Here is a 24664-nt window from a genome sequence, read left to right as displayed (position 1 = left end):
AGCAATACCTTGCTGAGTGGGAAACCTAATCATGCTGTGGACTGTAGAGGGAACTGCACCAATGTTTTTGCAAAGTCACTCACCCTAATAGTGCGTTATAATACGAATAAGAGCGTACCAAAAAGAATTCGATAGGGACAGTTCATATGCGGGTTGAATCATCAGCATTAACCAATTATAATCAAGCTCGATGCACCCCAACGGCCATGCTGATTCACTGAAAATCCCGATAAAATGGTCATGGGCGCGTGCATCTTAGATTTGATTGCCGCTAGTAGTTACCTAAAGCAATGCTTGTACATAACATCGATGTTAATTCATGTGTCGATGTTTAATCGCCTCACATTATACCCGCAATCGGTAATACAACCTTTGATAATGATGGGAGTATGCGACGGATTAATCGTTTGCATCGGAGAGAAGGTGATAGCTTCCACTTCCCATTCCTCCAACTGCTCTGCTTTACGCCTCTGGCCAGAATTCCATACATGCACCATATTTATTGTTGTAGCAGAGTTCTTGTCGCTGCCTTTCTTTTGATTCAGCGCAGTTTTCTCTGACACTTTGTTCTGCGACGAAGTGCCTTGCTTTTTGAATGGTTTTAGGTGATTAAGCTCACCCCTCCTTAAGCACTCGATAAATTCTTCGATAAAATATTTACAGCGATCGATTTCATGTCCGTAATCATCATGGAACTCACAAAATTTTGACTTGTCCCTCCTAGCATAATCTGTCATTTTGGCAGGCGCCGCATGTAGCGACCCGACAAAATCATCATTGACGGCGCCATTAACTTAGGTCCCGTTGCGTGGCCGTAGTCCCTAAATGAGACGCGTTTGACCAAAATTATGTTGCATTCATTTGAAACGTATAAAATTTACAAAGTTTAGTTTACCAAACGGCTCGACAACAAGTTTAAGTTTACAAAAGTTATAAAGTCTAAATGAAATAACTTGTGACATAATTAATTTAAAATCACGGTTGCTATAAATAGCGTAAGTATGTATGTATGCTTGACCCCAAGCAAGTATATCAAAGTGTGCGCATGTATGCTTGACCCCAAGCAAGTATATCAGAATGTATGCATGTATGCTTGACTCCAAGCAATTATAAGTGTACCCGGAAGCATATATCAAATAGCCATTCATGAACCTGAGAAACATATAGAAAACTATCAACGAAAAATGTTGGTGAAATCATAGGTGTATTTGTAAAAGTATGTTTTTGAACCACAAGATTTAGTATAAACCGATTATCAAGCGTATACATCTCAAAAGATGTGTTTGTATCACGAGCATCCAATTATCAAAGCTTAACTGAATCTTACCTCTGCTTATAGTGTTAGAACCTACACTATTCCGATAAAATTATATTTCATCCGCTAACGGTAGCGAACCGTCCGAATGAGGGTTCGTTAAACCCGTATGGCCACACAACATAAGTTCACGCTTACATCCTACAAGTGTAACTGATGATAATTGGACTTGAGGATTTTTGTTCTAACTCGTACGTATCTTTGCTTTCGTATTTGTGTTTAAAGTATAAGAGTATAAACCGTATAAAATGTATACAAAGTATATGTTTCTCAGCCCACGATTTAAAAGTATAAAAGTTATTGAAAAGGTTGGACTATGATCTCACCTCGAGTGCACGAGTAAAAATGTACTTCACAAAGTAAACGTGTGCATGAAAGTTGCTTAGCCTTGACCTAAACAAGTAAGTTGTATCAATTAACCAGTTACAATACAAGGTCAGGCGAAATGTGTTCAATTAGTCCTATGGCTCGTTTTGACTTGATTAGTATAGCATGTGAATCACGTTGTCAAGTTTCATGCAAGAATCAAGTATAAAAGAAGATTAGAACGATTGCAAAAGTGTTTTGTTAAGTTTGACTAAAAGTCAAACTTGGTCAAAGTTAAAGTCAACAAAAAAGTCAACATGTTCGGGTCAGGTCCCGAACTATTTTCCTAACCTTAGAAATCATATATGAGCATGTTGGCCAAGTTTCATGTAAATCGGGGGTGCGTAGCATAGTTAGAATTAAACGAAAATCAAAATTTTTGGGCAGTTTGCCTCAGATGCGCCGCATCCAAGGCAGATGCGTGGCATCTGTGTCTGGTTCAGCAATTCTGGGGTAGTTTAACACTTAGACGAATCCAACTTCAAATAACCATAACTTATGAACCGTAAACATTCAAAACACGTATCTTATAGCGTTGGAAAGGTATTTTGATGAGGAATACAACTAAACACATTTCATCAAACAAAAAAATCATTTACAAAAATAAAAACCTCGTCGAATGATCGTTAAACGTTCAAAATCAAGGTTTCAAGTTCATAAAATGCATTTCAAGATTCGGGAAACCAATTTCACATATGATATACCATTTCGAAGGTAATTAAACATACAATACAACTAAACACTTACTAATAATATTTCATGGCATTCAAAGCATCAAAAGTTCATTTTAAAGTTCATCAAACCCTAATCAAAATCTTGAAATCAATCATTTTGTAAATGAAGCTTTTCTAAATCACCCTACACATCAAAATGAAGCTAATGATGCTATTAACACATTTAATACATGAACTTTAACATTAAAACAACATTTAATCATCCAAAATTCAAGATTAAGCATACCCATTTCAAGTTCATGCTAGTTTATGCAAAACAACAAGATCGAGCAAATAATTCATATATTCATGCTAGACACGAGCCATAGACACTAACTAACACCATTTCAAGTCAAAAACACGAATTAGAGAAATCTAAAGTTTTAGAAATGTTACCCAAACGAGATGAAATTGGTACCAAAATGGAGAGTATGATGAGAGGATCACGAATATGTAATTTGTTTTGATGTAAGCTTCCTAGATCGAATTTAGATGATGAATGAATGATTTGGGTGTTTGAGTTCAAAAATGGAAGTAGAGAAAAGAGAGAAAGAGATGAGGAGGTGAAAATGAAATGAATGGTGGAAAGAGTGGGTTGACTAGTTGACCTAGTCAACTAGTTTGCCCACTTGGCAACTTCGGTCCCTCAAGTTTCAAAGCGGGTGCGCGAATTAACCGAACGAATATTTTAAAAATGCTAGAGTAACCGGGAGATGTTATAACCAAATAACAGAAATATTTAGAATGTTAGTCAACGTAAGGTACGAATTTAGATAACGGAAGATATTATCTAAAAAAAAGACGGTGTTAAAATAAATTTAAACAAAAAACGCGGGATGTTACATTACCTACACCTTAAAAGAAATTTCGTCCTGAAATTTAGTTGGAAGTAGTAGTTGTCGTTTCTTCCTTGAAATCTTGCGTTGCCAATTCTACGAATAAATGAGGGTACTTCCTTGGGCATTTTAACTGTGACGACCCAGAAATTTCCGACCAAATTTAAACTTAACCTTTATATGTTTCCGACACGATAAGCAGAATTTGTAATGTTGAATCTCAAAAAGTTTGGAACTACATTCATATAATCAATTACCCTTTGACCGTGTTCAATGATTCACGAACAATTATGTGTATATAGATATGTATATATAATATATAATATTAACTGAAAACATTAACAAAGTATTAGATATATGATACTTTACATGAACGTATTTGTTTCGATATATTTATCGACAGAATTAAGAGATAATATCAAATGATTGAATTATCAGATACATTATGATATGATTACGGGCCTATGTTATGAGGTCCACTGTGATTTAAGAAATCAATTCTTTTTGACAACTCATTACTTAACCAGTATGATAAAGATAACGATATTTATATTTTATTTTATTAAATATATATAACGATTTAAATTAATATTATATATATTTATACGCGTATTATACGTACATAGTTTTATACATTTACTATACTTTACCTTTACTTTACTTTTACTTTACTTTAACTTTAATAATTCACTTTAATAATTCATACTTTAATAATTCACTTTAATAATTCACTTTAATAATTCATACTTTAATAATTCACTTTAATAATTCATAATTTAATAATTCATAATTTAATAATTCATTTTAATAATTCATACTTTAATAATTCACTTAAATAATTCAAAAATCTATTATAAATAGAATTCAATAGGTTTCATTATTTCATAGAAACTTGAAAATATATTTCTCTAAACTCTCTCAATCGAATTACATATATATATTTACTTAGTATTATTTCAAGATATTATTAGTATACATAAAATACTACGACAGAGTTATATTCAGACGATTTCAAAATAAGTTTTGAAACGGGATAAAGCTAAGGAAATTATGGGTTATAGCTATGGAGGTTATGGGTATTGATCGAGGGTACTGCTCGTGAGGTCAACCTAACGTTTATCATTTTAGTTGTGTCTACGTACTTTCATGCAATATTGAATTACAATATTGATACGTGAGCATTCATATCTTATCTTTTATATATTAATAGTGTATCCCTGACTAGTGCTCGAGTATATATGATTATGCATGTTTGTATGCTTAGTTTTGTCGTTAAATAGTTTATGATAAATCACGAATTTGATACATATGCTACTGAGATAAGGTATATGATATGCATGTCGTTAAAAAGCTGAAGAAAAATTAATAACTTTTCATTTAGAAATCGTGTGGTTTCGATGAACGGATTAAAAGATATGGTCAACTGAATTATCATTAAATTTAATATTATTATTAAAATGATTATTATAATTGTTATCAGTTGATGTTATTACTAAAATTATCTTTATTACTAAAAATTAATATTTTTATTGAAACTATCATTTTATTATTTTTATCATTATTATTATTATCAATATTATTTTATCAAATAAATATGCGTACAAAGATAGTTTTACCACACGTAATATAATTACATTAATAATACATACCCCTATATTTTTATTATATTAAGTGAATTTTATAAATTTTATTACTTGAGATATATAAAAGTATATTTTTTTATCATATATGAATTTTAATATAAATTTTTATTTATTAATAAATGACTTGTATTATTTAGTATAATAAGATCTGATAAATATATTTAAATATATAAAACGACTATATATAAGTTATATAATAAACATGTATAGATTTTGGAAGTCATTTTGGATCAAGTTGACTTTTGTTGATTTTTGCATGTCGGTCTCGAGCATTAGGATTGTGATACACTACGACTTGACCTAAATTGTTAGACAGATATTGACCAACATATAAATATATATACTTAATATAGGTTCGTGAATCCGAGACAAACCCTTCACTTGTTCAGTGCCGTCATATATATAATTGCTACGAAATACAGTACTGTGAGTTTCATTACTCCCTTTTTATATATATTTTTGGGTTGAGAATACATGCACTGTTTTATAACTATTTTACGAAATGGACACAAGTACTAAAAACATATTCTACGTTGAGTTGTACCACTTTGCATATTTTTCCCTAATAGCTTGGTAACTACCATTTAAATGCGGTATTGTAAACGCGAATCGTGTTGATAGATCTATCGGGCCTGACAACCCCAGCCGGACTGGACGACCAGTATTCAACGGTTGCACAGTACTTCGTTTCAGTGACTACACTTGGTACAGTGTAGTGAGATTTCATAATAAAGGGAATATGCGACATTGATTAAATGTTAAGTATGGTTACCAAGTGCTCAACCACTTAGAATATTTTTATTAAAATGTTTATGTATATAAAATCTTGTGGTTTATTACTATTACGAAAATGATTGATTATGATAAACTAATGAACTCACCAACCTTTTGGTTGACACTTTAAAGCATGTTTATTCTCAGGTATTAAAGAAATCTTTCGCTGTGCATTAGCTCATTTTAAGGATATTACTTGGAGTCATTCATGACATACTTTGAAAGACGTTGCATTTGAGTCGTTGAGTTCATCAAGATTAATATTAAGTCAATTATAGTTGGATGTAATATGAAATGGTATGCATGCCGCCAATTTTTGATGTAAAGAAAGTTTGTCTTTTATAAACGAATGCAATGTTTGTAAAACTTATCATATAGAGGTCAAATACCTCGCGATGTAATCAACTATTGTGAATCGTTTATAATGTATATGAACGGGTCCTTTCAGTTGGTATCAGAGCGGTGGTCTTAGCGAACCAGGTCTTGCATTAGTGTGTCTAACTGATAGTTGTTAAGATGCATTAGTGAGTCTGCACTTCGACCGTGTCTGCATGTCAAAAGTTTTGCTTATCATTTTTAGTCGGAAATCATCTACTTACCATCCTTAGGAAATTATCTGCTTATCATTCTTAAGTCTAGACGCGTTTTCCTACATTTATTGCATAATAGTGTATAGACGAATTATTATGTTAGCATATCTGTTACTGTGATCTTTGACTGACATCTTTCAAAGATTCCTCCGTAATTTATGGAATTTTGGTATTATATATACATATGTAAATTATGTATTGAAGAATACCAAATCTAAATTCTACAATCTATTTCATACCAAGAATTCTTTCCCTGATCATACAAGATAGATCCCTCAACCAGTTCGAGTTCCTCGGATTCCGACAGTTATGCCGATATGGATTTCTACATGAGCTCCGAAAGCAGCATAATCGGAATGGATCAACCAATTAGCCATCATCTATTCTGGATAAATTGGGGATGGGTTCGTAATCTACTTAACCATTGGAGACAAGAAGAAGGTGATCCCTTTCATCCACCACATTGCCCTCTTGGCAATGAACCTGAAGCACTTACCAGCGAACCTGTCCGAAATACTATTTTCTCTCTCATTTCCAGAGTATCTCGTCATGATTATATACTACACCAAATTCTAGATCTTATTTATCCACTCGTTCGAACCGAAAATCACCCTGGTGTAATAGAAGAAGTCAACAAGCTTCGCGCTCGGGTAGTGGCTTTGGAGAATATGGTGCAAAGGTTACAAACACCAGCAGCAGCACCAGCAGCATAACCAGTACCACCATCAACAACATCAACAGTACCATTACCACCACCAACAACAACCGCATCGCAAACCTCAACTTCACAATCTGTCCCACGAGCATCGACGTCATACGCCATGTAGATACCAAGGAATACCACAACGATGAAGTATTGATTCATAACTTTATTGGGGAAACATTCTATGGCGATTATGTAATTTCTAAAGTTTAGAAATTATCTATCCTAGCCTTAACCATAAATCAAATGAGTTTAATTTAATATTAACTCATTAAATCTATATTACATCTGAAGAAATATACACATATATATTTCCATAAAGACTGTAATAAAATTCTTTTGTACAAAATATTAGTTGTGAAATTTTTTTTACGGGTAGGTAATACCCGAGAGATATATAAATTCACAATTAATATGTTACATTCTTTGAATCTGATTCAGCAAATCATCCATTATGCTCCCTACTTTCACAACAATATGCATTCTTTTATAGAAATCAAAACAACCATACTCATTCAAAATCTAATTACATATTCTGATTTTGAAATCTCAGAATTCGATTCAAGATATAATTGAAATCATCACTCTTATATTCTTACATCTTTCAAAACTATACTTTGACTTCAAAACTGTCCTAGAACCTCATTTCTATTCATGAAACTCACAAAAATATGTGTATCATTCAAAATCTTAGAACATCATATGTATATTAACAATTACAATATGTGTTCAAACACTTCGAAATTCCTAAAGACATGCGAGATGATGATCCAACCACATATTACCCACTGTCATGCACCTAAAACGCTCTCGAAACCAAAGTTATAGTTTAACACGTATCCGTGTCAGATCCTTTGATATTTATTACCAAATATAATTTTTCAATCTCTTTCCAAAATAGACAGTTTTGTCACAGCTCCAGCAAATCACCTTCATTTTTTTATACGAATAAACCTTATTATAACAATTACCCCTTCATCATTGTTATCGGGGAACCTTTCATATCTCGACACATTAGCAGTAAACTTATCAACAACTTCATTAACCTTCGACTTAAGCCTCTTCGAAAAGCCACTATACTTATTCATTAAAACCCCATCATGTACTCACCTACATCCTGTAACAATAATTGTCACACCAACTACTGGGAATTAGCAATCAGTATTTTGAATTTCGCAACAATTTTACATCAAAAGTTATATGTATACATATAACGTCTATCTCCTAGAATTACATACTTCGAATGTGAATTTTCTGAAAAATATCCCAAACTATGAACTAGTTCTCCGAAATTGGGAAAATGCCGATGAAGCAGCAAAAACTGTAAACGACTGTAACAGTCAAAAGTTTGATGATAAAGAATAGTATGGTGGTAAAGCTTGAAATGTCCCGTTCATATTGATTATAAACATTCAATATTAATTGATTTCGTTGCGAGGTTTTGACCTCTATATGAGGCATTTTTCAAAGACTGCATTCATTTTTAAAACAACCATAACCTTTATTTTATCAATAAAGGTTTCAAAAGCATTACGTAGATTATCAAATAATGATAATCTAAAATATACTGTTTACACACGACCATTACATAATGGTTTACAATAGAAATATATTACATCGACATATATTTCTTGAATGCAGTTTTTACACAATATCATACAAACATGGACTCCAAATCTTGTCCTTATTTTAGTATGCAACAGTGGAAGCTCTTAGTATTCACTTGAGAATAAACATGCTTTAAATGTCAACAAAAATGTTGGTGAGTTATAGGTTTAACCTATATATATCAAATCGTAACAATAGACCACAAGATTTCATATTTCAATACACATCCCATACATAGAGATAAAAATCATTCATATGGTGAACACCTGGTAACCGACATTAACAAGATGCATATATAAGAATATCCCATCATTCTGGGATACCCTTCGGATATGATATAAATTTCGAAGTACTAAAGCATCCGGTACTTTGGATGGGGTTTGTTAGACCCAATAGATCTATCTTTAGGATTCGCATCAATTAGGGTGTCTGTTCCCTAATTCTTAGATTACCAGACTTAATAAAAAGGGGCATATTCGATTTCGATAATTCAACCATAGAATGTAGTTTCACGTACTTGTGTCTATTTTGTAAATCATTTATAAAACCTGCATGTATTCTCATCCCAAAAATATTAGATTTTAAAAGTGGGACTATAACTCACTTTCACAGATATTTCCTTCCTCGGAAATAAGACTTGGCCACGGATCGATTCACGAACCTATACAAATATATACATATATATCAAAGTATGATCAAAATATAATTACAACCATTTTTATTATGTTTTAAAGATTTGAGTGTATTAAGTCAGATGTCCTCGTTAGTAACCTACAACTAGTGGTCCACAGTTAGATGTACAGAAATAAATCGATATATATTATCTTGAATTAATTCATGACCCAGTGTATACGCGTCTTAGGCTAAATCACAACAAAAAGTATATATATTTTTGGAATCAACCTCAACCCTGTATAGCTAACTCCAACATTACTGCATATAGAGTGTCTATAGTTGTTCCAAATAATATATATACATGGGTCGATATGATATGTCAAAACATTTGCATACGTGTCTATGGTATCCTAAGATTATATAATATATTAGAATACATGTATAATACAATATAAGTTAGCTAGGATATGATTTGTATAGATTTGTTAAACATTTCCCGTAGCTAAAAAGATAAAAAATATCCAATCTTGTTTTACCCATAACTTCTTCATTTTAAATCCGTTTTGAGTGAATCAAATTGCTATGGTTTCATATTGAACTATAATTTAAGAATCCAAACAGAAAAAGTATAGGTTTATAGTCAAAAATTTAAGTTACATGTCAATTACTAAAGAGGTAGTCATTTTCATCGAAAGAACGACATCTTGATGACCATTTTGAAAAACATACTTTCACTTTGAGTTTAACCAAGATTTTGGGATATAGCTTCATGTTCATATGAAAAATCATTTTCCAAGAAGAACAACTTTTAAATCAAAGTTTATCATAGTTTTTAATTATCCAAACCAAAACAGCCCCCGGTTTCACTACGACGGCGTATATCCGATTTTATGGTGTTCATCGTGTTTCCAGGTTTTAAATCATTAAGTTAGCATATCATATAGATATAGAACATGTGTTTAGTTGATTTTAAAAGTCAAGTTATAAGGATTAACTTTTGTTTGCGAACAAGTTTAGAATTAACTAAACTATGTTCTAGTGATTACAAGTTTAAACCTTCGAATAAGATAGCTTTATATGTATGAATCGAATGATGTTATGAACATCATTACTACCTCAAGTTTTCTGGATAAAACTACTATAAATGAAAAAAATGCATCTAGCTTCAAAGGATCCTTGGATGGCTTGAAAGTTCTTGAAGCAGAATCATGACACGAAAACAGTTCAAGTAAGATTTTCACTGGAAATAAGATTGTTATAGTTGTAGAAATTGAATCAAAGTTTAAATATGAATATTACCTTGAATTAGAAAGATAACCTACTGTAAATAACAAAGGTTCCTTGATCTTAGATGATTACTTGGAATGGATTAGAAAGCTTGAAAGTAGACTTGCAAACTTGAAAGTATTCTTGATTTTTATGAAACTATACTTATGGAATTTATGAAGAACACTTAGAACTTGAAGATGGAACTTGAGAGAGATCAATTAGATGAAGAAAATTGAAGAATGAAAGTGTTTGTAGGTGTTTTTGGTCGTTGGTATATGGATTAGATATAAAGGATATGTAATTTTTTTTTCAAGTAAATAAGTCATGAATGATTACTAATATTTTTGTAATTTTATGAGATATTTCATGCTCGTTGCCAAATGATGGTTCCCACATGTGTTAGGTGACTCACATGGGCTGCTAAGAGCCGATAATTGGAGTGTATATACCAATAGTACATACATCTAAAAGCTGTGTATTGTAGAAGTACAAATACGGGTGCACACTAGTAGAATTGTTGATGAAACTGAACGAAGATGTAATTGTAAGCATTTTTGTTAAGTAGAAGTACTTTGATATGTGTCTTGAAGTCTTTCAAAAGTGTAAGAATACATATCAAATCACAACATGTATATACATTCTAATGGAGTCGTTAAGTCTTCGTTAGTCGTTACATGTAAGTGTTGTTTTGAAACCTTTAAGTTAACGATCTCAATTAATGTTGTTAACCCAATGTTTATTATATCAAATGAGATGTTAAATTATTATATTATCATGATATTATGATGTATTAATATCTCTTAATATGATATATACATTAAAATATCGTTACAACGATAATCGTTACATATAAGTCTCGTTTCGTAATTCTTGAGTTAGTAGTCTTGTTTTTACATATGTAGTTCATTGTTAACACACTTAATGATATATTTAAATATCATTTTATCATGTTAAATATAGTGTATCAATATCTTAATATGATACATATGTATTTAGTAGACGTTATCATAACGATAATCGTTATATATATCATTTCGAGTTTCTTAACTTAGTAATCTCATTTCTTATGTATATCACACATTATTAATATACTTAGTGAGATACTTACTCATCATAATCTCATGTCAACCATATATATATATATATATACCACAACATGTAGTTTTTACAAATTTGTAACGTTCGTGAATCGCCGATCAACTTGGGTGATCAATTGTCTATATGAAACTTATTTCATTTAATCAAGTATTAACAGGTTTGATTGCTTAACATGTTGGAAACATTTAGTCATGTAAATATAAATCTCAATTAATATATATAAACATGGAAATGTTCGGGTCACTACAGTACCTACCCGTTAAATAAATTTCATCCCGAAATTTTAAGCTGTTGAAGGTGTTGACGAATCTTCTGGAAATAGATGCGAGTATTTCTTCTTCATTTGATCTTCACACTCCCAGGTGAACTCGGGTCCTCTACGAGCATTTCATCGAACCTTAACAATCGGTATCTTGTTTTTCTTAAGTCTCTTAACCTCACGATCCATTATTTCGACGGGTTCTTCAATGAATTTAAGTTTTTCATTGATTTGGATTTCGTCCAACGGAATAGTGAGATCTTCTTTAGTAAAACATTTCTTCAAATTCGAGACGTGGAAAGTGTTATGTACAGCCACGAGTTGTTGAGGTAGCTCCAGTTGGTAAGCTATTGGTCCGACACGATCTATAATCTTGAATGGTCCAATGTACCTTGGATTTAGTTTCCCCCGTTTACCAAATTGAACAACGCCTTTCCAAGGTGAAACCTTAAGCATGACCATTTCTCCAATTTCAAACTCTATATTTTTTCTTTTACTGTCCGCGTAGCTCTTTTGTCGACTCTGGGTGGTTTTCAATCGTTGTTGAATTTGGATGATTTTCTCGGTAGTTTCTTGTATATATCTCTGGACCCGTAATCTGTCTATCCCCCACTTTATTCCAATAAATCGGAGACCTGCACTTTCTACCATAAAGTGCCTCAAACAGCGCCATCTCTATACTAGAATGATAACTGTTGTTGTTGGAAAATTCTGCTAACGGTAGGTGTCGATCCCAACTGTTTCCGAAATCAATAACACATGCTCGTAGCATGTCTTCAAGCGTTTGTATCATCCTTTCACTCTACCCATCAGTTTGTGGATGATAGGCAGTACTCATGTCTAGACGGGTCCTCAATGCTTATTGCAACATCTGCCAGAACCTTGAAACAAATCTACCATCCCTATCAGAGATAAGAGAGACGGGTATTCCATGTCTGGAGACAACCTCCTTTAAATACAATCGCGCCAACTTCTCCATTTTGTCATCTTCTCTCATTGGCAGGAAGTGTGCTGACTTGGTGAGACGATCAACTATTACCCAAATAGTATCATAACCACTTGCAGTCCTTGACAATTTAGTAATGAAATCCATGGTAATGTTTTCCCATTTCCATTCCGGGATTTTAGGTTGTTGTAGTAGACCTGATGGTTTCTGATGTTCAGCTTTGACCTTAGAACACGTCAAACATTCTCCTACATATTTAGCAATATCGGCTTTCATACCCGGCTACCAAAAGTGTTTCTTGAGATCTTTATACATCTTCCCTGCTTCGGGATGTATTGAATATCTGGTTTTATGTGCTTCCTTAAGTACCATTTCTCTCACATCTCCAAACCTTGGTACCCAAATTCTATCAGCCCTATAACGGGTTCCGTCTTCCAGAATATTAAGATGTTTCTCTGATCCTTTGGGTATCTCATTCTTCACCTTTCCTTCTTTTACAACCCCCTGTTGCGCCTCCTTTATTTGAGTAGTAAGGTTAGTACGAATAATTATATTCATAGCTTTTACCCGTATAGGTTCTCTGTCCTTTCTACTCAAAGCGTCGGCTACCACATTCACCTTACCCGGGTGGTATCGAATCTCAAAATCATAATCATTCAACAGTTCAATCCACCTGCGTTGTCTCATATTCAGTTGCTTCTGATTAAATATATGTTGGAGACTTTTGTGGTCGGTATATATAATACTTTTGACTCCATATAAATAATGCCTCCAAGTCTTTAATGCAAAAACAACAACACCCAATTCCAAATCGTGAGTTGTATAATTTTGCTCGTGAATCTTCAATTGTCTAGACGTATAAGCAATCACCTTCGTTCAATGCATTAATACACAACCGAGACCTTGCTTTGGAGTGTCACAATAAATCACAAAATCATCATTCCCTTCAGGCAATGACAATATAGGTTCCGTAGTTAGCTTTTTCTTCAATAACTAAAACGCCTTCTCTTGTTCATCCTTCCATTCAAATTTCTTCCATTTATGCGTTAATGCAGTCAAGGGTTTTGCTATTTTGGAGAAATCTTGGATGAATCTTCTGTAGTAACCAGCCAATCCTAAAAATTGACGTATATGCTTCGGAGTTTTTGGGGTTTCCCACTTTTCAACGGTTTCGATCTTTGCTGGGTCCACCTGGATAGCTTCTTTGTTCACTATGTGATCGAGAAATTGAACTTCTTCCAACCAAAATGCACACTTTGAAAACTTAGCTTACAGTTTTTCTTTCCTGAATACTTCTAGCACTTTTCTCAAATGTTCTTCGTGCTCTTGATCATTCTTTGAGTAAATAAGTATGTCATTGATGAAAACAATGAAAAACTTGTCAAGATATGGCCCACACACTCGGTTCATAAGGTCCATGAACACAGCTGGTGAGTTAGTCAATCCAAACGGCATAACCATAAACTCGTAATAACCATAACGCGTCCTAAAAGCAGTTTTTGGAATATCATCCTCCTTTACTCGCATTTGATGATATCCAGAACGTAAATCGATTTTTGAATAAACCGATGAGCCTTGTAGTTGATCAAATAAGTCGTCAATTCTCGGCAGTGGATAACGGTTTTTGATGGTAAGTTTATTCAACTCTCTGTAGTCAATACACAACCTAAATGTACCATCCTTCTTCTTGACAAACAAAACAGGAGCTCCCCATGGTGATGTGCTTGGTCGAATGAAACCACGTTCTAATAGTTCTTGCAGTTGGCTTTGCAGTTCTTTCATCTTGCTGGGTGCGATTCTGTAAGGAGCACGAGCTATTGGTGCAGCTCCTGATACAAGATCTATTTGCAATTCAACAGATCGATGTGGAGGTAGTCCCGGTAATTCTTTCGGAAATACATCGGGAAATTCTTTTGCGACGGGAACATCATTGATGCTCTTTTCTTCAGTTTGTACTTTCTCAACGTGTGCTAGAACAGCATAGCAACCTTTTCTTATTAGTTTTTGTGCCTTCAAATTACTAATAAGATGTAGCTTCGTGTTGCCCTTTTCTCCGTACACCATTAAGGGTTCTCTTTCTTCTCGTACAATGCGAATTGCATTTTTGTAACATACGTGTAACAGCCCGAGTACAACCCATAGTGGATATTGTCCGCTTTGCCCCGACGCACGGTGGCTCACGGTTTTGTTTCTCGGGACTCACCCTCAAAACGCGTCCACTATAGGAGGTATCCACACCCTTTATAAGGGGTGTTTCGTTCTCCTCCCCCACCGATGTGGGATGAGTTCTCACACTCTCCCCCACTCAGGACACTGCGTCCCCGCAGTGCACATCGATGCGGGCCCCAGCTCTGATACCATCTTGTAACAGCCCGAGTACAACCCGTAGTGGATATTGTCCGCTTTGCCCCGACGCACGGTGGCTCACGGTTTTGTTTCTCGGGACTCACCCTCAAAACGCGTCCACTAGAGGAGGTATCCACACCCTTTATAAGGGGTGTTTCATTCTCCTCCCCCACCGATGTGGGATGAGTTCTCACAATACGATCTCTGCTTTCATCTCCTTCAGCCAGTCCATGCCAACTATTACATCAAAACTCCCTAACTCTACTGGTATCAAATCAATCTTAAATCTTTCGCTACCCAGTTTAATTTCTCGATTCCGGCATATATAATCTGCTGAAATTAATTTACCGTTTGCTAATTCAAGTAAAAGTTTACTATCCAACGGCGTCAATGGACAACTTAATTTAGCACAAAAATCTCTACTCATATAGCTTCTATCCGCACCCGAATCAAATAAAACGTAAGTAGATTTATTGTCAATAAGAAACGTACCCGTAACAAGCTCCGGGTCTTCCTGTGCCTCTGCCGCATTAATATTGAAAACTCTTCCGCGACCTTGTCCATTCGTGTTCTCCTGGTTCGGGCAATTTCTAATAATGTGGCCCGGTTTTCCACATTTATAACAAACTACATTGGCATAACTTGCTCCGACACTACTTGCTCCACCATTACTCGTTCCGACACCATTTGTTCATTTCGTTCTATTAACCCCTGGTCCGTAGACCTCACACTTCACCGCGCTATGACCATTTCTTTTACACTTGTTGCAAAATTTGGTGCAGAACCCCGAGTGATACTTTTCACACCTTTGGCATAGCTGCTTCTGATTGTTGTTGTTGTTGCGGTTGTTATTGTTGTTGGGATGATTGTTGTAGTTGTTGTTGTTGTTGTTGTGCCGTTTGTTGTTATTGCGATTGATGTTGCGATTGTTGGGATAGTTGTTGTTGTATTGGTGACTCTTATCACCGTTTTCCTCCCACTTTCTTTTGACTAGCTTCACGTTGGCCTCTTCGGCCGCCTGTTCTTTAATTCTTCCCTCAATCTGGTTCACTAGTTTGTGAGCCATTCTACATGCCTTTTGTATGGAGGCAGGCTCGTGTGAACTTATATCTTCTTGGATTCTCTCCGGTACCCCTTTCACAAACGCGTCGATCTTCTCTTCCTCATTTTCAAATGCTCTCGGACACAATAGGTACAATTCCGTGAATCGTCTTTCGTACGAAGTAATATCGAATCCCTGTGTTCGTAACCCTCTAAGTTCTGACTTGAGCTTATTGACCTCGGTTCTGGGACGGTACTTCTCGTTCATCAAGTGCTTGAATGCTGACCACGGTAGCGCGTAAGCAGCATCTTGTCCCACTTGCTCTAGATAGGTATTCCACCATGTTAATGCAATACCTGTGAAGGTATGCATAGCGTACTTCACTTTGTCTCCTTCAGCACACTTACTTATGGCAAACACCGATTCAACTTTCTCGGTCCACCATTTCAATCCAATTGGTCCTTCGATCCCATCAAATTCTGAAGGTTTGCAGGCAGTGAATTCCTTGTAGGAGCATCCTAAACGATTTCTTGCGCCGTTAGCTGTATTGCTAGATTCAGAGTTATTGTTGGTATGTAGCGCGGCCTTTACTGCGGCTACATTTGAAGCAAGAAAGGCACGAAATTCCTCTTCGCTCATATTCAAGGTGTGTCGAGTAGTCGGTGCCATTTCCTTCAAAATAGTCAAATGAAACAAGTTAATCATACATAATATTAAGAGTAGTCAATAGTATCTCGTAGCATAATATGAACTCATTTATAAAAGCTTTTTCTTCATATTAGCGTTTTATAAGTTTAAATTCGGGTACTACCTACACGTTAAGTTCATACTTAGTAGCTAATATACAATTCAACTACTACAATTCCATATGAAAAACTGATTATAATAATATATCACATACAAATATTCTTCAAACTTACAACTTCGCTATATTACATATAACATGAAATATAGTACACTATGATACAGGACAGTTTTGAAGATAAATCTAGTTAATACGCAAGTTGTTCAGCAAAGGAAATAAAGACACGTAATTCATAAGTCCAGAAACAAGTCATGCATTCTGGTTTTACTAAGACGACTTTCCATCCTTGGTCTTGTGGAAAATAACCGTTATGACCATTGGCTAGGCAGCATGTTGTAATGTCGTCAAAAGGACGAGGGTTTCGTAATGTCCAACAGCCCCGTAATAATCTAAAAACCTTGTTTCTCACCCCAACTACTGAATCCGTCACTTGTGGGAAAGTTTTATTTAAAAGCTGCAATCCGATGTTCTTTTTCTCACTTTGGTAAGAAGCGAACATCACTAACCCGTAAGCATAACATGTTTTTTTATGTTGCATGCTAGAAGCTCTTTCTAATTCACGAAATCCTATGTTGGGATATGTTGAGTCAAAATAGGTTCTTAACCCGTAGCGTAAAATTGCATTTGGGTTCCCCGCATTTAAAGCTTTAAAGAAAACACGGCGTAACTTAAAGTCTCCCCAATGTGATATACCCTACCTATCAAAGGAAAGCCTTTTATAAACTAAGGCATTTCTGGAAAGTCTTTCAAATGTTTGACAAGTTAATTTCGCCATAACTAAATGTGCTGATGAATTCTGACCGACTCTAGACAAGATTTCCTCAATCATATCCTCTGGTAGGTCTTCTAAAATATTCGGTTGTCTACCCTTAACGTCCATTTTGTTTTTATACTGTAAAATAGACAAGGATTAGATTCGTAATAACAAACAATACAAGCAATTTTTACATAGAACATAAAAGTACAAGCACACTACAATACATTTATTACACAACATGCTCACACCCCTCTAATCTGAATCACTGGTTTCTTCTTCTTCGGTCTTGGTTCTTTTTCCTAATATTCTAGGGATATATGATGTTCCTCTAATACGAGTCGTCATTTTCCACATTGGTTTAGAAAAACCTGGTGGTTTAGAGGTTCCCGGGTTATTGTCACAATATTGAAAATACAGGTGTTGACGGTACATATAAAGTTGATCGGGGTCGGAATCAGATTTCTCTATTTTGATGCCTTTTCCCTTATTATTTTCTTTTGCCTCATTAAATTGGGTCGGGGTAATTTCTATAACATCATCGGAATCCTCACCAGGATCCGATTCATCGGAAAATTGGTAATTTTCCCAATATTTTGCTTCGGAACCTCTTCTTCTTCCGGTTCCTCTTCTTATGGTTCCTCTTCTTCCGGTTTCTCTTCTTCCGGTTCCGTTTCCTCTTCTTCCGGTTCTTCGGGAACTTGTGAATCTTGCCAATATATATTCAACTCTTCATTATTATTAGGTGAGTCAATGGGATTTGTGCTAGAGGTAGACATCTATCACACAATATCAAACATGTTAAGAGATTAATATATCACATAATATTTACATGTTAATAATATATAGTTTCCAACAAAAATGTTAAGCAATCATTTTTAAAGAAAACACGGTCGAAGTCCAGACTCACTAATGCATCCTAACAAACTCGATAAGACACACTAATGCAAATTTGCTGGTTCTCTAAGACCAACGCTCTGATACCAACTGAAATGTCCCGTTCATATTAATTATAAACGTTCCATATTAATTGATTTCGTTGCGAGGTTTTGACCTCTATATGAGACGTTTTTCAAAGACTGCATTCATTTTTAAAACAACCATAACCTTTATTTTATCAATAAAGTTTTCAAAAGCATTACGTAGATTATCAAATAATGATAATCTAAAATATACTGTTTACACACGACCAGTACATAATGGTTTACAATAGAAATATATTACATCGACATATGTTTTTGAATGCAGTTTTTGCACAATATCATACAAACATGGACTCCAAATCTTGTCCTTATTTTAGTATGCAACAGCGGAAGCTCTTAGTATTCACCTGAGAATAAACATGCTTTAAACGTCAACAAAAATATTGGTGAGTTATAGGTTTAACCTATATATATCAAATCGTAACAATAGACCACAAGATTTCATATTTCAATACACATCCCATACATAGAGATATAAATCATTCATATGGTGAACACCTGGTAACCGACATTAACAAGATGCATATATAAGAATATCCCCATCATTCCGGGATACCCTTCGGATATGATATAAATTTCGAAGTACTAAAGCATTCGGTACTTTGGATGGGGTTTGTTAGGCCCAATAGATCTATCTTTAGGATTCGCGTCAATTAGGGAGTCTGTTCCCTAATTCTTAGATTACCAGACTTAATAAAAAGGGGCATATTCGATTTCGATAATTCAACCATAGAATGTAGTTTCACGTACTTGTGTCTATTTTGTAAATCATTTATAAAACCTGCATGTATTCTCATCCCAAAAATATTAGATTTTGAAAGTGGGACTATAACTCACTTTCACAGATATTTCCTTCCTCGGAAATAAGACTTGGCCACGGTTCGATTCACGAACCTATACAAATATGCACATATATATCAAAGTATGATCAAAATATAATTACAACCATTTTTATTATGTTTTAAAGATTTGAGTGTATTAAGTCAGTTGTCCTCGTTAGTAACCTACAACTAGTTGTCCACAGTTAGATGTACAGAAATAAATCGATATATATTATCTTGAATCAATCCCCGACCCAGTGTATACATGTCTCAGGCTAAATCACAACTCAAAGTATATATATTTTTGGAATCAACCTCAACCCTGTATAGCTAACTCCAACATTACTGCATATAGAGTGTCTATGGTTGTTCCAAATAATATATATACATGGGTCAATATGATATGTCAAAACATTTGCATACGTGTCTATGGTTTCCCAAGATTACATAATATATTAGAATACATGTATAATACAATATAAGTTAGTTAGGATATGATTTGTATAGATTTGTTAAACATTTCCCGTAGCTAAAAAGATCAAAAATATCTAATCTTGTTTTAGCCATAACTTCTTCATTTTAAATCCGTTTTGAGTGAATCAAATTGCTATGGTTTCATATTGAACTCTAATTTAAGAATCCAAATAGACAAAGTATAGGTTTATAGTCGGAAATTTAAGTTACATGTCAATTACTAAAGAGGTAGTCATTTTCGCCGAAAGAACGACATCTTGATGACCATTTTGAAAAACATACTTTCACTTTGAGTTTAACCAAGATTTTTGGATATAGTTTCATGTTCATATGAAAAATCATTTTCCCAGAAGAAAAACTTTTAAATCAAAGTTTATCATAGTTTTTAATTATCCAAACCAAAACAGCCCCCGGTTTCACTACGACGGCGTATATTCGATTTTATGGTGTTCATCGTGTTTCCGGGTTTTAAATCATTAAGTTAGCATATCATATAGATATAGAACATGTGTTTAGTTGATTTTAAAAGTCAAGTTATAAGGATTAACTTTTGTTTGCGAACAAGTTTGGAATTAACTAAACTATGTTCTAGTGATTACAAGTTTAAACCTTCGAATAAGAGAGCTTTATATGTATGAATCGAATGATGTTATGAACATCATTACTACCTCAAGTTTTCTGGATAAAACTACTATAAATGAAAAAAATGCATCTAATTTTGTTTTCATGTAAATAAGTCATGAATGATTACTAATATTTTTGTAATTTTATGAGATATTTTATGCTAGTTGCCAAATGATGGTTCTCACATGTGTTAGGTGACTCACATGGGCTGCTAAGAGCTGATCATTGGAGTGTGTATACCAATAGTACATACATCTAAAAGCTATGTATTGTACGAGTACGAATACGGGTGCATACGAGTAGAATTATGGATGAAACTGAACGAGGATGTAATTGTAAGTATTTTTGTTAAGTAGAAGTACTTTGATATGTGTCTTGAAGTCTTTCAAAAGTGTAAGAATACATATCAAAAACACAACATGTATATACATTCTAATGGAGTCGTTAAGTCTTCATTAGTCGTTACATGTAAGTGTTGTTTTGAAACCTTTAAGTTAACGATATCAATTAATGTTGTTAACCCAATGTTTATTATATCAAATGAGATGTTAAATTATTATATTATCATGATATTATGATGTATTAATATCTCTTAATATGATATATACATTAAAATATCGTTACAACGATAATCGTTACATATAAGTCTCGTTTCGTAATTCTTGAGTTAGTAGTCTTGTTTTTACATATGTAGTTCATTGTTAACACACTTAATGATATATTTAAATATCATTTTATCATGTTAAATATAGTGTATCAATATCTTAATATGATACATATGTATTTAGTAGACGTTATCATAACGATAATCGTTATATATATCATTTCGAGTTTCTTAACTTAGTAATCTCATTTCTTATGTATATCACACATTGTTAATATACTTAGTGAGATACTTACTCATCATAATTTCATGTCAACCATATATATATATATATATACCACAACATGTAGTTTTTACAAATTTGTAACGTTCGTGAATCGCCGGTCAACTTGGGTGATCAATTGTCTATATGAAACTTATTTCATTTAATCAAGTCTTAACAAGTTTGATTGCTTAACACGTTGGAAACATTTAGTCATGTAAATATCAATCTCAATTAATATATATAAACATGGAAAAGTTCGGGTCACTACAAAGCTGAGAAAAAGAGAAGGTTTGAAAATGGAAAACGGATTGAGCAGACCATGAAGGAGGCAGTGGACAAATCACAAAGACTAAACCTACCTTCAAATGATCCAAATGATTCAGTGTCTACTGAAATCATTAGAAAACACCTTACTTCTTATTCTAAATCTTCACAGACAAATCTTCTTCATCATCTATCTATGTTAAGAATTCTAAGATATTATCGTATCTTTTATTATAAATATCTTCGATATTCCTGAAGATATTTTCACAACTATTCTTATCCAAAATCTTTTAACTCTTCGCAATATCTACCTTACATCATAAAAAAGAAACTGTGTTAGTTTCTAAATTCTAAAAAAAAAAAAAATCGAATTTAAAATAGGAATGTTTTTGAAGTAGTGTTGGGAATTGAAGCATGAGTTAGTATAATATAATGACACTTGATCAACGTGATTATATTATAGTAAGTCATGCTGAGTTTCTAATAGAACATGATGATTCACAGAACATACCGTCATCATGTACTATTTGCACGACTCTTACATTCTACCCAATTTCCAAACATATTAAGAACATATCATCTTGATAGCTCTATATTTTCGGATATTTTGGTAATTTGCCAAATCAAGATCGTGCCATTACGATTTTCTTCTTGGAACATTAACTATGTTCATCCAAAAATTCATATCTACGAATTCTGGACCATTATCCGCTTGAATTAAGGTCGGGAAAAGAAAACGAAAGCATGAAGCTCCGAAATATAATGGAGAATATAAAGCCCGATAACAACCCCGAAATTACAAACCGTGTATATCAATGCGTATAGCAATATAAAGACACGGGAGAATGAAAAACACAATAACCCCAAGGTAATGGTAGAAGAAAATAACTTCCTCCGGTGGTAGATGAAAAAGAAGAATGACAGATATGAAAGTTAAGAGTATATCAAGAATCAATACTGGATGAAGCATATTAACGAATGCTTTAAAGTATGAATTGGGGAGAAAGACTAGAAGGTGTGAGCTGTGGAAATAAAGAAACGAAGGGGGTGGATTTATAGTAAAATATCAGACAGAGAAATCGAGACAGATTATCGCATTTAATCAAAGAAGATCCTGATTTGCTTAATCACCGAAGAACCAAATCTTATTGCAAAGATTTTCTTTAAATCCCATGAATTCCGGAAATCAATCATAACTACGTCATCGGTTAAAACGAATATACGTTTACTCATTTCACTCTCTTGCGATAGCTTCACTTATACTCTTCGCGTAATCAAATTGTTTTATCTATATTACTCAATGATGATAAAACTCTATTTATTAACTCATATTCGTCATGAAAACATTTTTATAGTTAGCCGTGACGACCTCGATCAAATTTCGGGACGAAATTTCTTTAACGGGTAGGTACTGTGACGACCCGGAAATTTCCGACCAAATTTAAACTTAACCTTTATATGTTTCCGACACGATAAGCAGAATTTGTAATGTTGAATCTCAAAAATTTTGGAACTACATTCATATAATCAATTACCCTTTGACCGTGTTCGACGATTCACGAACAATTATGTGTATATAGATATGTATATATAATATATAATATTAACTGAAAACATTAACAAAGTATTAGATATATGATACTTTACATAAATGTATTTGTTTCGATATATTTATCGACAGAATTAAGAGATAATATCAAATGATTGAATTATCAAATACATTATGATATGATTATGGGCCTATGTTATGAGGTCCACTGTGATTTAAGAAATCTATTCTTTTTGACAACTCATTACTTAACCAGTATGATAAAGATAACGATATTTATATTTTATTTTATTAAATATATATAACAATTTAAATTAATATTACATATATTTATACGCGTATTATATGTACATAGTTTTATACATTTACTATACTTTAACTTTACCTTACTTTACTTTTACTTTTACTTTACTTTAACTTTAATAATTCACTTTAATAATTCATACTTTAATAATTCACTTTAATAATTCACTTTAATAATTCATACTTTAATAATTCACTTTAATAATTCATACTTTAATAATTCATTTTAATAATTCATACTTTAATAATTCATACTTTAATAATTCACTTTAATAATTCAAAAATCTATTATAAATACAATTCAATAGGTTTCATTATTTCATAGAAACTTGAAAATATATTTCTCTAAACTCTCTCAATCGAATTACATATATATATTTACTTAGTATTATTTCAAGATATTATTAGTATACATAAAATACTACGACGGAGTTATATTCAGACGATTTCAAAATAAGTTTTGAAACGGGATAGAGCTAAGGAAATTAATGGTTATAGCTATGGAGGTTATAGGTATTGATCGAGGGTATTGCTCGTGAGGTCAACCTAACATTTATCATTTTAGTTGTGTCTACTTACTTTCCTACAATATTGAATCACAATATTGATACGTGAGCATTCATATCTTATCTTTTATATATTAATAGTGTATCCCTGACTAGTGCTCGAGTATATATGATTATGCATGTTTGTATGCTTAGTTTCGTCGTTAAATAGTTTATGATAAATCACGAATTTGATACATATGCTACTGAGATAAGGTATATGATAACTTTTTATTTAGAAATCGTGTGGTTTCGATGAACGGATTAAAAGATATGGTCAACTGAATTATCATTAAATTTAATATTATTATTAAAACGATTATTATAATTGTTATCAGTTGATGTTATTACTAAAATTATCTTTATTACTAAAAATTAATATTTTAATTGAAACTATCATTTTATTATTTTTATCATTATTATTATTATCAATATTATTTTATCAAATAAATATGCGTACAAAGATATTTTTACCACACGTAATATAATTACATTAATAATACATACCCCTATATTTTTATGATATTAAGTGAATTTTATAAATTTTATT

Source organism: Rutidosis leptorrhynchoides, chromosome 2, assembly GCF_046630445.1.
Source record: "Rutidosis leptorrhynchoides isolate AG116_Rl617_1_P2 chromosome 2, CSIRO_AGI_Rlap_v1, whole genome shotgun sequence".
Classification (NCBI taxonomy): domain Eukaryota; kingdom Viridiplantae; phylum Streptophyta; class Magnoliopsida; order Asterales; family Asteraceae; genus Rutidosis; species Rutidosis leptorrhynchoides.
The sequence above is the reverse complement of the archived record's forward strand: the minus strand, read 5'-3'. Positions refer to the sequence as shown.